Consider the following 15,198-nt stretch of genomic DNA (forward strand, 5'->3'; position numbering starts at 1 on the left):
CAATCCTACATTGGTCTCAGCCTCTCAGCTACGGTGACCAACTTGTCCTGGTTTTTCTGGGACTTCCCCACTTTTATCTCTGAAAGCCCTACATCCTGGAAACCCCCTCAGTCCCAGGCAAACTGGGATGATTGGTCACTCTCTTCACAAACTATTTCTGACTGGTCCCCGCCCCCCAAATAACCAAGCTTATTCCTAAAACAATTTCCCGTGCTTCTTACCCAATGATAAAAATAACACATGATCATTTGTAAATGATCTTAGAATATATAGAAGAGAATGAACAAAACGTGACCATTTTAACCATTATTTTCATGTATTTCCTTCCCATTTTTTAGTGCATACTACATATATTCATATATTATGAATAGGAACATAATTAAGATTATAATGCATGTAGATATTTTTTATCCGCCTTTTAAAATTGATATTACAGTGCCTCGTTTCCCCACACCACCAGCAGTGCCCGGCATCTTGAAACTCCATGCAGCCTGTCTCTCCTCACTGCCCATTTACTTTTCTGCAGGCTAGCCTTTGCCCCAATATTCTTCGTCTTGTTGCCACATCAGATGGGAATCGTGTTGGCCCTTATATTCTTGGACCTCTCAACAGCTTTTGCACTATTGACGACTCTTTTCCTCTTGAAATTCTCATCTTGAAATTCGGTGGGTCCCAGGACATCCAGATATAGGTCTGGGAGGATCATTTCAAGGAGGTTAGAAATGGTTGAAACAAGGTAGCTCTCCTTGGGCTCAGATTTCACCTTTCTCTTAGAAGATTTTCTATAATTCCTCCCACCAAATGCACACACCCTTTTTCCTGTCTATGCCAGGGATGGAAAATACTTGGCACATACATTTCTTCTCCTTCTTCCCACCCCCACAGCATACTAAATTAATTGATCATAGCACCCTTTCTGCTTGAGACCAGACACAGCTGTGAATTTCTTAACAGGCAAGCCACAGCCAGTCAATCTGAGTTGCCACTTGGCTCCATGTTTGTTTAGTCCTCAACTAATAATATCGTCCTTAGCCATGTTGGTCCTTCTTGGTGGAGCCCAAAGGAACTAGTGTCTTCTTTCTTGCCTTCCTAAGTAAGTCCCTTTCTCTCAGGCTTCATTTGTCACTTGGCAGATGCCTCACTTCATGTGATTTGTATCAGGAATGAACATATCAATCACATGATTGATGTCAGGCATGACGAAACGCATCAGGCCCCTACGCACAAGTGTGTGGCCCTGGGTGGCTTAACCATGGCCTGAAGCTGCTGTATCCATCCTTCCTTACAGCGTGCATACCCACCCACTGCCCAGAGGATGTTACCGTTTAAGGCTCTGACCTTCCAAGAAGGGGGTGTCAGAATTGTGACATAATACTCTATAAAACATGGTAGTAAATGAGCATTTAAGTTGTGAAGTAAAACCCAACAGTTCTCTTTCTTTTTACAGCACTGTACAAATCATGTAACCTTAATCAATGTGGAAACGAAAAACAAATGTAGCTCAGAGGCAGAGGGGCTGTCCCCCCATCCTGTGAAGTATAATTTACATCAACAACTCATCCTAATGTGGTGGAAATCATTATCTCCCCAGAATCTCCAGGAAGCTTTGTCAGCTTTACCCTCCTCTCAACCTTGAACTCACTGCTATGTTTCACCCCCCTGGGTTCTGCTCTGCCAACTTAGGTCAGGAATTTGGCCCATATTTCTTGACCACCCCCCCAACTCCCCACCCCCCACCCCCCAAAAAAAACCAGGAAACAAAAACCACTAACAAAGGCGTTTACATGAACCAAGCCTTTGCTGGAGGTTTGTGGCAGTGCTGGCAGTTTGCCTCTCACCAATGCAAATGGCTTAAAATGAAAGTCTGGGCAATCAGGAGCCTTCGAGTCTTCAAGCTTCTCCCTGGAAGCTTCTCCCTGGCTTCGGTTTCGGCAGGCTCTGGCTTCCTCTGCGGTGTACATTGCACCTCCTCCTCTCTCTCCAGCCTCCTCCACTTTTCTGCCTTTCAATTTTGGCCCCATTTCAGGACTTCTGTCTACTTTGTAGGCATAGGAGCCCAACTGTCCCTCGGCTTTGCCTTACAGGCTAATGTCTCCCTTCCCCACCCAGGCTATTTAGGCACAAGGTAGTATTTTTCTGCACAAAGAGAGCTTTCACTTGAATAAACTCTGGGGCTGGCTGTTATATCTTTTCTGTTAACCTACTAGAGAAAGACAAGTGATGCGGGCCACCTCATGGAGGTCTTCCTTCACCAGGCTGGATCGGGGTCCCACAGCACAGTGTCTGCCTGTCTGGGTGTAGGGGGCCGTAAAGACTGGCCTTTCAGTGGGACAGGGTGGGCTGAGGTGACGCTGCTTCCCAGCATTCATATCACAGCAGTAATTTGTGGGCGTGGGAACCTTTTTGTGGCATGACTCTCTCCCAGGTCTCTCCTGACTCTCAGATGATCATGATTCTTCTTAAATGCTGGAGAGCCCAGTGTGGCCTCTTCTCTGGGAACTTCTTGGATCTCTTGGAATTTCTCATCCAGTACATGGCTATCAGTTGTTGCTTGGGGACAGCTCTTTGATCTCTGTCTCCAACCCTGCCCCCATCCTAAGCTTTAGGCTCATATAGAGATCAAATTCTACTGAATGACTCCACGGAGTATGCCTCAAATGGGGCACATCCAAAACCTAACTCTTTCTATTTTCCCAAACCTGCTTTTTTTGCTCCCCAGCTTGGTGTAGAGGGTGAAGAGTGTGAAGAGTGTCACCAGCCAGACATCCCTCATCCTCTTTGCTCCCTGCATCATCAATCACCATGTCCAGGCGAATCTCCCTCTGCTCCTAGTCAGAGGGCTCAGGCCCTCTCGTCTCTCACCTGTCTCACTGCAGAGTGTTTCTCATTGAGCAGCCATTCTCCAGTCTCCCACTACAGGCATCCTAACCCACACCCCATTGTGGGAGCGAACTTTCTAAGACACAGATCTGACAGAATCATCTGTTGCTTAGAATCCTACCAGTGGCTCTTCATCACTAACAAGGTCAAGTTCAGATTCCTTAGCATGGAGCATGAGGTCCTTCTGGGAGCCCCAGACTGAGCTTTCTAAGTCCTCTCTAAGTAGCTTCCAGTTTAGCCATATCAAGGAATGCTCCCTTCCAAACACACCAGGGAAGGCAGCCGAGGACGTCGAATCTCGTTTTCAGGAGGGCTTTCAGCCCTGGAGACTCTCTGGTGTCTGAGTGGGCTCAGATATAGCTGGTCCCACTCTCCGAGCCCCTAGAGCCTCCCCTCACTCCTTTACTTGAGGTCTATTTCTCTATTCTCATTTGCCAAGCTGCAAGAGTAGCCTGAGAGGCACCCTCAATAATGTGAGTGATTTCTTGAAAGTGAATTTGCAAACTGCCCTTCCTTAGGAGGAGGCCAAGCTAAATAGGAGCAGAGGGTGCTCGCTGTGTGCCACGCCATGCTAGGAGCAGCAGTCATGCCACAGTTAACGGGTTCATGCTCAGGAAGGATTAAAGCCTTTTGGCCTTTCTTCCTCTGATGTAGAACTCTCAAGTGCTGGCATCTGTGAGTAGATAAACCTCATCCACTGGGCAGTGGTCCATAAATATTTGCTGAATGAATGGATGGCTGGATAGGTCTAATTCACCAGCAGGATCATGTAGGCATATAAGCCCCAAAGGGAAATTACTAGACTGGATTAGCCCAGCAGCCCTGAGTGACACAGGGTCTTTGAATCCAGGGCTTCCAGGAACAGGTTGGAGGACTGTGTGCCTCTGCTTTGTATAGGAAATGCCATGTTCCTGGCCGAAAGGTGGGCTCTATCTGGGGAAATAGCCCAGACTAAGGGAGAATAGAGACCATCTAGGATCAGGGGCAGAGCAGGTGTGAGGCTGACCTCCAAGGAGGCCTGTCCCAAGGCTCCTGGCCCATGAAAACTTGTTTCAGCTGGCAGAAGGAAAGAGAAGGCCTGTAACTTCTCTCTGCTGTATGTCACTCTTCGCGCTTTTTCAAAAGCAGAGGTCCCTGGGAGGCACTGAGCTTTGTGGAACCTCTTTGATCTACAAGAAAGAAGACCATGTGGATTTCAGCAACCAGCCCCTGACTTGAGAGGGACGTTGTCCCTGGATCAAAGAAGACCACGTGGGGAAGGAACAGGGTTTGGATGTGAAAGAAAGCCGCCTGAGCAAGAAACGCTTGGCCTCTGAGGTTCAAGCCAAACACTGCAGGCTGCCACCAGACCTCGGGAAAGGGCCATTTGCTCTCTACAGAAGCTTGGGCTACAAGTGCCAAGCTGCATCCAAATTTCTTGGCCCCAGGTGGAGGAACCTGCAGAATGTGAACAGAAGCAGTGTGTCAGGCGTGGGAGAGCATGGAGTCAGATAGGCCTAAGTTCAGCCTGTAGCTGTGGGTTGCCATTGTCCTACTAAGCCTTTCTGAGTTTTAAAGTCGGGGCACGAGTCGTGGCCTTCCAGGGTTGATTGCTTACTCAGTTGTTCACTCAAGATGCAACAGCTTTATTGAGTGCCTACTATGTGCCAGTCTTTGATTCAGTCATATATTAACTGCCTATGAGGTGCCTGATATTGTTCAAGTTACAGGGAATTGCGGTGGCGAACAAGTTAGACCAAATTCCATTATCCCATGGAGTATGTTTTCTAGCAGCTGGGAGGCCGAAGATAGATAAAAACCAAATAAACATATTTCAGATCATCATACGAGCTACGAGAGAAATAAAGTGACCAGGAAGGCTACTTTAGATGGCACTGTCGAGAGAGGACTCTTTGAGGAGATGGCATGGACCGCCACTCCCAGAAACTCCTAACTATGGGGTTCCTACTGCTGCTGGAATCATTAGTCTTTCTCCTCTTACCTTTGCCATCACCGTTATAGCAGCACTGTTCAGAACATGGCTCTGGGTTCCAGTCACCTGGATTCAAATCCTGGCCTTGCCACTCACACCCACTAGCTGATTGACGGGCTTGTTACTCAACCTCTCTGTGCCCCAGTTTTCTCATCCCCTGTATGAGAATAATAAGAGTACTTAACAGGTAAGGCATAAGTTGATAAATGCTAAGCACACAGGAGAGTGCCTTCTTCATAGTAATGACCCAATGAAAGCTAGCTATCATTGTGATTCTGACTGCCACGGCCACTACTGGCTGGCATTTATCAAGCACTAAGTGTGTGCCAGACCTTGCATTATCTAATTTAGTCCTCACAAAAACCCTAGGAGGTTAAGATATTGTTATCCCCTATACAGGTGAGGGAACTGAAGCCCAGAGAGGTGAGGTTTTTTGCCTGGGATCACATAGCTAGAGGGTGGTGGAGCCAGGGTACCACCCAAGTCTGTGTGCCTACCAGCCATGATCTTGACCATCACTGTCTACCACAGGCAAGAACGATGGCCTGTGACCTGTGGCAGGAGACTTGTGATGATAGCATTACTTCTGGAGCTCCGAGCCTGAAAGCTTGGTCCTCTCATTGGTGTATGCCCTGCAAAAGTACACCAGGCCAGGCACTGCCTGCTCTCCTGTGCTTCCTCCCTTGACCTCTTTACCTTGCTCCATGAGCCCTTTAGGAGAGAAGCCTCATGGAAAGGGCCTGAGGTCGTCCTGCTGAGCGGATGCTGCTTCAGAGTGGGGCCAGGGTCTGCCGGGGGCTACTTTCATTCTTAGGAAGAATTCTAACCCAATACTCACCCCTCTTCACCTGAGCATGGATAGCTAGGCCCAGACTTCAGAGGCAGCACAAAGCCTCAGGCCACTTAGGCAGAGGTGGGAGGAACAGAAGGAGGCATCTCACACCAGGGGAACCCCACTCCAGGGCCTGGTCCTTCCAGGAGCCTGCTCTAGCCTGTGTTAGGAATGGCAGTACAGTTACGAAGGCCTGAGGCAGAGAAGTAAGTGGGTAACTCTGTGGGTCAGGAGTCAGGGTGTTCTGGATTCAAATCCTGCCTCCAACATTTAGTAGCTGTGTGACCATGGGCAAGTTTCTTTATCTGTACAATGTGGTTGATATTATCTGTTTCTTCGAGCAGTTGGAGGATTAAATCAGAAAATGCAGGTGAAGCATTTAGCAAAATGCCTGGCCTATAAGGAAACCTCAACAAAGAATTGTTATATAACCTAATACCATGCCTTGTCTGCATGCATCCCCCAGAAGGCTACCTTAGGTGACAGCACAGTAGTGCACCCTTATCTGCGATTTCACTTTCCCTGGTTTCAGTTACCTGTTGTCAACTGCAGTCTGGAAATAGTAAGTGGAAAATTCCAGAAATAATTCATAAGTTTTAGATAGCACCTGTTCTTAGTACCTCACTTCATCTCATCACATAGGCCCTGTATCAACTCATATCATCACAAGCAGAGGGGTGAGTCCAGTACAATAAGATATTTCTAGAGAGACCACATTCACATAACTTTTATTACAGTATATTGTGATAATCGTTCCATTTTATTATTAGTTATTGCTGTTAATCTATTACTGTGCCTAATTTGTAAACTACACTTTAACATAGGTATCTATGTATAGGAAAAAACAGTATATGTAAGGTTTGGTACTATCTGCGGTTTCAGGCATCCACTGGGGGACATATCCCCCGTGAATAAGGGGGAACTAGTGTATCTATGGAAGGAGTCTGGGGGTGGCAGAAACAGTACTTCTCTTAGGCAATTAGTAATTTCTTAATTTTGAGAAGGAGAGTCCTTGATAAAGCCAAGGATGATGGGACAGAATCCCAAGCCCCCAGAAGAGGGGACTGATGAGGTTGAGCAGGTCATTGGGGCCCCAGCAGAGACATAGCATAAGAAAAAGGAGAGCACTGTAGCTTTGGGGCACTGGGAGGCACTCATGCCCTGGCTCTGTTGGTCTTGGACCTGAATTGTAAGATGGCGGTTCCTCCCCAGGGCCCGATGGGATTTTTATTTCCTCAAGGGCTGAGTAGTCCTGAGGGGGGAGGATATAGACAGTGGACCAGTGCCAAGGACCCCAGAGTTTCCAGGTATCCGAGCATGTGCACTAGAGTTGGAGGTGGGGGGAATACGTGCAGGTTCCTCCATCTCTCCCTTAAATTTGTGAGTCATTGGGAAGAGTTCACAGACATCAAAGGGGGCTGAAGGATAGTTCTCTAAAGTTATAGTTAATTGAAGAAATTTCAGTGAAACTTAAAGTCGATCATAAATAAAGTCATAAACTTGGAAAGGCAACTATCATCTTAACACATCTGTACCTTAGACTATACATGACTTAATGGCAGTGCAGAATGCCCATTGCCAGAGAAAGAGAAAGTATAAATTAATATTTTAGGACTGCGGTGTCAGCTGAAGGTTATATTTTATAACTCTGAATTTGTAACCATGAAATACGACGCCTTATTTAAGTGTGAGAAAGTCTCCAAGCAACTTTTACAGCATCTTCAATCAAAACAGGACAGTGCAGGCACAAGGGTGGCAGAAAACACAGAGACAGGGATAACTCGAATGACAAAGGTGCCATCTTCAGGGTAGACTGGTGGCTCAGGCCACAGGATCCCAAGCTCCTGAGTCCCTAGCTCTAGCACAGTCTAGGAGTCATTGACTAAAATTAGGAAGTTTGAAGATCTCAGGATGCTTAGCAAACTACTATCAAGCAGGGAGGTGTGATGTCATAGAGGAGATCACAGTCCGGGTACCAGAGAGACTCAACTGAAATCCTGACTTGGCCACCAACTGTGTGACTTTAGGAGAGTTACTTAACCTCTCTGAGCTTCAGTTTCCCAAACTTCATTCTCCTTCTTTATTTGTTCAAAAGATATTTATCGACTGCCTGTTCTACACCGGTAGTGTAGATGCTGGAAACAAAACCAACTGGCCCCTGCTCCCATGGAGTTTACTGCCTGGATATTAAATAAATGACATAAATGATCAGTTAATTATGGGAAAGTACATGTTGCTCTGAAAACATATAATGAGGATAAGGAGTATTGTGTTTCCAGAAAAATCGTTGCAGAAGTCATACTTAGACTGGGACCTAAAGGCTGAGAAGGGGCCAGCCAATGAGATTTCCAATGAGATAGGAAAGAAGTATCCAGAAACAGAAAATAGAACTTTTAAAGGTCCTGGAGCAGGGAGGTGCTTGGCACATCAGAAGAGCTGGGAAGAGGCCAGTGTACTTGGAGTAGTGGTGGGGAAGAGACTAGTATAAGGTGAGGCCTTGTAAGGTCCTCATCAGCCATGGCATAGTCTGCTTTATCCTGACTGAGTTACTGGGAGTTACTGAGCTTTGTGCAGAGAGAAGTGCCTTCCAGAATCACTTAGGCCTCTGTGTGAAGGGTGGGCAGGTGGAACATGAGGGAGACTTGAATGGAGCACCATTGGCTTAGAATAGAGCAGTAGTCAAGATGGGAGACTGAATCAAGAGCCACTTAGAAGGATGGTTGGGATTTGGTGACAGGTTGGGTGTGGTGCTGTGGGAGGAGTTGAGGATATCCCCCAGCCTCTGGCATCAGGCACTGGCTGAATAGTGCTGACACTTTCCAAGATGGGAAGCTCCAGAGGAAGGCCGGGTTTGTGGAAGGGTAAGATGAGGAGGGTCTGGGTCAGGCTGAGGTTGAACACAACATAAATCTAGTTGGGTTTCTAAGACCTGAACTAGGCAGGAGGCTGTGGGGTCATTATTTTTCCCCCAAGACCTGCTTCTCCTCCAGCATTCCCTGCCGCTGTATTCCAGTTCAGTGAAGATTAAGCCATTGTGGATAGGGGTGTAGATAGTTCCACCTGGTGTAGACAGAGCCAGTGCAGGACTTTTGGGCATCGGCAGGTTCAGTGCTTCCTGGAAATGACATTGACAATTCTCCCACTCGCTGACTGGCTCCTGTAGCTTATCTCTCTGGTACTGGTCACGGTGGAGTTATTACATCAGAAGGAGATCCCGAGACTTTTCCTCAGGTGTTAGACTTCATAGCCTCCTGCAGAGAGGTACCCAGGGTGAAAATACTGTATAACTTGATACAACAGATAAATAGCACTGGCAAACTGGATTTAAAGCCAGGCAAGGCAAATCTGTCTACCTCTCTTCCCTCCCTCCTTCCCGGGGCCTGGACACCTAAATTAGTGGGTAGCTAAGGAGGAACGGAGGAGGAGGAGGAGCAGGAGAATAGAACCACAGCTCTTTCACTTGGCTTCCAGGGCCCTTCACAGTGCAGCCCTTAACTTCCTGCCCAGCTCAGGTCTGCCATCTCTGCTTTGCCTTTTAGTTCAGATAACTTTGACTAGGAAATCCCTAAACGTGCCACACTCACCCACTTCAGCTGCCTTGCTCTTGCTCTTTCCTCTGCCCAGGACACCGTCTCCCCTGAGGTCTGCCAGGCAGTCAGCTCTCAGTTGAAGTGTATCCTGCCAGCTTGGTGTTTAAAACATAGCCAGACTGACTATGGCTCACTGGTACCACCTGGTCCAGGCCACCATCATCTCTCACCTGGATCATCTCAGTAGCCTCTACAGCTTACCCCCTGCCCCTGTACCCCCACAACTTCTGCCGTAGCCATCTCTGGTCTGATGTCTACACGGCGGCTTGAGGGATCCTGTTAACACAGAAATCAGATCATGTCATCGTCTCTTCAGAACCCTCACTGGCTTCTCATTTCTCTCAAGTAAAAGCCCAAATCCTTACAGTGGCCTCTAAGCCCCTCCGTGTGGCTTTGCTCCCTGCACTCCTTGCTTCCACTGCTCCAGCCCCTTGGGTCCCTTGATGCTCTTTGATGGTGCCAGGCCTCTGGACACTGTCGTCTTTGCATTTGCTGTTCCATCTAGAATGCACTTCCCCCCAGATAACCACGTGACTTCCCCCCTCTCCCCTTCAGGTCTTTGCTCCAATGTCAACTTCTCAGGCTTTTTCTGAAATGTCCATACCCCCACTCCCAGCTCCCCAGCTCCCGCATTTATCACCACTGCATTCACCATAGGGTTTTCTTATTTATCTTGGATATTGTCTGTTTCCCTGTCACTGGAATGTAAGCTCCATGAGGGTAGGGATTTTTTTAAAATAATTTATTTTTTAATTATAGTTGACATACAATATTAGTTTCAGGTGTACACCATGGTGATTAGACATTTATATACCTTACAAAATGATCACCCCAATAAATCTAGTACCCATCTGGCACCATACATAGTTATCACAATATTATTAACTGTATTCTCCATGCTATACTCTACATCCCCATTAATATTTTGCATAACTACCAATTTCTACCTCTTAATCCCTTCCCTCACTTCACTCATCCCCTCAACTCCCCTCCCATCTGGCAACCATCAAAATGTTTTCTTTATCTATGAGTTTGTTCTGTTTGTTCATTTATTCTATTTTGTTTAAAATCCATGTACAAGTGAAATCATATGATATTTATCTTTGTTTGATTTAATTCACTCAGCATAATACCCTCTAGGTCCATCCGCGTTGTTGCAGATGGCAAGCTTTTATTCTTTTTTATGGATGAGTAATTTTCCATTGTATATATGTACTTCTTTATCAATCCATCTATTGGTGGACACTTAGGTTGCTTCCATATCTTGGCTATTATAAATAATGCTGCAGTGAACATATGGATACATACATCTTTTTGAATTTGTGTTTTATGTTTTTTGGGTAAATACCCAGAAGTGGAATTAGTGCATCCTTCTCTGTCTCTGGATATAGCCTTTGTTTTAAAGTCTATTTTGTCTGGCATAAGTATTTTGTCTGGCATAAGCTTTTAAAATTTTTTCTTTTCAGGAAATATCTTTTTTCATCTCTTTGCATTCAGTCTGTGTGTATCTTTCAATCTTACGCGTCTCTTGAAGGCAGCATGTTTAAGGGCCTTGTTTTCTTATCCATTCACCTATCTCGAGTCTTTTGATTGGAGCATTTAATTCATTTACATATAAAGTAATTGGTGATTGGTAGTTATTGCCATTTTATTATTCATATTTTTTATTTATTCTTCTTAAAGAAGTCCTTTTAACATTTCTTATAATATTGGTTTGGTGGTGATGATCTTTTAGCTTTTTCACGTCTGAGAAGCTTTTTATCTGAACTTTGATTCTAAATAATAGCTTTGCTGGGTAGGGTAATCTTGGTCATAGGTCCTTGTTTTTCATCACTTTGAATATTTCCGTGCCAATACCTTCTGGCCTGCAAGTCAGCTGACAGTCTTACGGGAGCTCCCTTATAGATAACTAACTGCTTTTCTCTTGTTGCTTTTAAGATTCTCTCTTTGTCTTTAACCTTTAGTGTTTTAATTATGATGTTTTAGCATGGGACTCTTTGGATTCATCTTGTTTGGGACTCTCTGTGCTTTCTAGGATTATATGTCTATTTCCTTCACCAGATTAGGGAAGTTTTCTGTCATTATTTCTTCTAACAGGTTTTCAATTCCTTGCTCACTTCTCCTCTGGTACCTCGATGATGCAAATGTTGGTACGCTTGATGTTGTCCTAGAGGCCCCTTAAAATAACCTTATTTTTTTGGATTCTTTTTTCTTTTTGCTGTTCTGATTTGGTGTTTTCTGCTATGTTATCTTCCAAATTGCTGATTCGATCTTCTGCTCTATTTGATCTACTGTTGATTTCATCTAATGTATTCTTCATTCCAGTTATTGTATTCTTCATTTCTGATTGGTTCTTTTTTATGCTTTCAGTCTCCATTTTTATGTTTTCTATCTCTTTGTTCAAATTCTCACCGAGATAATTGAGCATTCTTATAACCAGTGTTTTGAACTCTGCATCTGATAGATTGCATGTCTCCATTTTGTTTATTTAGTTCTTTTTCTGGAGCTTTGTTCTGATCTTTCACTTGGGACATTTTGTCTCCTCACTTTGACTGCCTCCCTATGTTTGTTTCTATGTATTAGGTAGAGCTGCTATGTCTCCCAGTCTTGGTAGAGTGGCCTTATGTAGTAGGTGTCCTGTGGGGCCCAGTGGCACAGTCTCCCTGGGTCACCTGAGCCAGATACTCCAGGTGTGTCCCTTGTGTAGATTGTGTGTGCCCTCCTGTTGTAGTTGAGCCTTGATTGCTGTTGCTAGGTCGGTAAGAGGGATTGACTCTCAACCTGATTCATTATGAGGACTAGCAGTGACCATAGTGGAGGATCCATTGTGCCTTATAAGGGCTGACTTTATAGAGCAGGATTCACTTTAATGGGGCTCTGATGCCTGCAGAGTCTGCCCTTTGGCTGTGTTGTTTGTGGAAGTGGTTGGGTGGTACTCTGGTGTGGCCTGAAGCTGGCCACTAGGTGTGTTGGTTCGGGGGCCTCTTGGAGGAGGGGTGCTCTGGTGCAGGCCAAGGTTAGTTGCTGCCTGTGCTCTGCCCACAGCCACTTGGTATAAGCTACAAAGTGATCTGCAGATGATTGCCACCTGTACTAAATTGGAAGTGCCTGGGAGAGGCTAAGCTACAACCGAGGTTGGCTGCCGTTAGTGCTGGACTTAGGGTGGCTTAGCAGGAGGTCGGGGGCACACTGAAGCCAGATGCTGCTTTTTTGGTGTTTGTGAACTTTTGAGAGATGTTAAGGAAGTCCGGCCAAGACAGGTCATTTGTATGGAAAACCACTGGAAACACTCGAGTGGGCCCACAATTGCGTGGGGCTGAGTCTCAGGGAATGACCAGGGTGGGGCAAATAGTGTTAGCCAGGTTGATAGAGACTCAGATATGGTGCCCACCTGCATCTGCACGCTGAGAGTGTGGAGGGCTCAACAAAGGAACAATGGCTTCTGCCGGTATTGTTTGGGAGAAAGCTGCCCCTCCAACCCTCACCCTGAAGCCAGACAGTTCAGGCCTCCCTGTATGTTCCCGGCACTTTTTGAGCTGCTGCCCCATCACTGGATCTCAGAGCAAGTAAGTCTGTTAGTGAGTTAAGTTCATGTGCAGAGCCCTTTAAGCGAAGCACCTTGGACTCCAGCCGGCCTCTGTCTCAGCCACAATCTCCACTGGTTTTCACTGCCAGAAGTTATAAGAACTTCTCTGCCCAGCACTGAAACCCTGGGCTGGTCAGCTGGTGTAGGGCTGGAACACCTCTCTCCTCAGGAGAGACCTCTGTAGCAGGGTATCTCTCCTGATTCTTAACTGACAGATGTGGATGTTGGACCAGCTTGTTCAGCGTCTCTGACCCTCCCACCAGTCTCAAGGTGACTTCTGTATATCCTTAGTTATAGGATTTCTGTTCAGTTAGACTTCAGGTGATTCTCAGTGATGGTTGTTCTCCAGTTTAGTTATAATTTTGATGTGGTTGTGAGAGGAGGCAAGTACAGCATTTACTTACTCTGTCATCTTGACCGGGGCAAATACCTGTTTCAAGGGTATGAATTTTTGTTTGTTTTATTCACAGATGAATCCCGAGTACCTAGAACAGTGCCTGATACACAGTAGACACACAGTAAACATTTGTTGAATGAATAAGTGAATAAATGAATGTCTCAACATAAATGTTTTCTCCTCTGTGAAGCCTTCCTTGAGTCCCATGTGCCTTGACACCTCAGTTATAACAATTTGGGGAACCACTGTATGTTTGCCTTGGCCCTCACTCTGAGAAACCCTGAGGGTCATGGATGAAATCAAGTTTTTTCTTAATGTAGTACTGGCCTTAGCCCAGTGTTTGGCACATATTAGGTGCTCAGTTAATGGGTGTGGGAGGGAAACATTCATGAGCACCTACTGAGGCCCCTTTATGTTTGTGCTCATATGTACCTAAGATTTGGCATTAAGAAATGGACTCATTCTGCTTAGACCTTAACTCCGTCGAATCACATTAGTAAGAATGATTCAAGGTTACTGAATAAACTCCCTTTTATCTCCATCCCACACTACTCCTATATATCCAACTGTCATCTTAATCTCTCCACCAGTATGTCGTCCCCACACACCCAGCCTTTGTGTCCAAAACTGCACTCCTGTTGGCCTTCCACACCATAAGGTGCTCCCCTCCTGAGTTCCCTGCCACAAGAAATGGCACCTTTCATCCATTCATCCAAGCTCATGACAGAAACACGTATTTCATCCCTTTCAGTTGCTAAGTCCTGTAGATTTCTACTTCTTAAGTATCTCTCAAATAAGTCCTCTCCCACCATCCCCATGGCCTTAGTGCAGATCTCATCTGGCCTCACCTGGACTTAGGTAACTATAGCCTACCCAAAGCATCTTGCTTGCTCCCCCCACTCAGACCTCCTCTGTACCTCAGCCACAGTGACCTTTTTAAAATGCAAATTTAATCATATTTCTTCACTACCTTTGATCCTTACGATGAAATGGAAGGAAAAGGAGAACTTAGCATTTGCTGGGCATCTATCATATGCCAGTCACTGGCAAATGCTAGGTATTGTCACATTAATTATCCGACTGAGTTATCACAACAACTCAGAGAAGCAAAATGAGTCTTGGAGAAATAAAATGCCCAAGGTCACATGGCTAGGAAATTGTGGAGCCTGAATTCAAATCTAGATCTTCTGACCTTAAAATCCATTTTCTTTCCAATGTATTCCTTTGCTTCAAAATCCCTTGGCCAGTGTTCTCTGTCATGTGCCTCCTCCTACATTTCTAGTACCATGGCCCGTCATTCCTCTCTATTCAAATGCATGTTTCTTAGACGTGTTATCTTAGACATGCTTAGACATTGTGCTTTCGTGCTTCTGTGCTTATGACATTTGATTCCCTCTTCTCTTAAATGCCTTTCTCTTTCTTCTCTATCTAGTGAACTATTATTCAGCATTTAAAACCTAACTGTAATGGCATCTCTTCCGTTAAGCTTTCCCAAATTGACTTACCCAAGAAAAGTAATTGTTTCTTTACCTATGTCCTCAAAGTGTGAATCGTATTCCTGGGAGACAGAAGAGTGTATTGATTAAGACCATGGGCCCTGGGAGCAGACTCTGAGGCTTAGAATTCCAGCTCCTTTTATTACCATGAGCTATGTCACCTTTGGCAAATAACTGACTCTCTTTGTGCCTTGCTTTCCTTACCTGTAAAATGAGAATGATACTTCATAATAAGAATTAAATGAAATATGTAAATAGTGCCTGATATAAGTGCTCAGTAAATATTAGATTTTATTATTGTTGGTCTGTTGCCTCTGATGCACATTTGAACCCTGATATGCATTTTTCCTTTCTTGATGATTTAATCCATGTCTCTAATATAGCACATGCTAAGTGTATTATAATCACTTACTTGCATACCGGCTCCAGGAGGGCAGATGACCCA

General features: G+C 45.3%; 1 protein-coding gene across 1 annotated transcript in view; it reads left to right on the plus strand.

Annotated features, from left to right (window-relative positions):
- Positions 1–15,198, plus strand: part of CSMD2 (CUB and Sushi multiple domains 2) — a 571,413-nt gene that overhangs the window by 184,722 nt on the left and 371,493 nt on the right. The window lies entirely within an intron of this gene.

The sequence above is a fragment of the Pteropus alecto genome, unplaced genomic scaffold, assembly GCF_000325575.1.
Source record: "Pteropus alecto unplaced genomic scaffold, ASM32557v1 scaffold39, whole genome shotgun sequence".
NCBI lineage: Eukaryota > Metazoa > Chordata > Mammalia > Chiroptera > Pteropodidae > Pteropus > Pteropus alecto.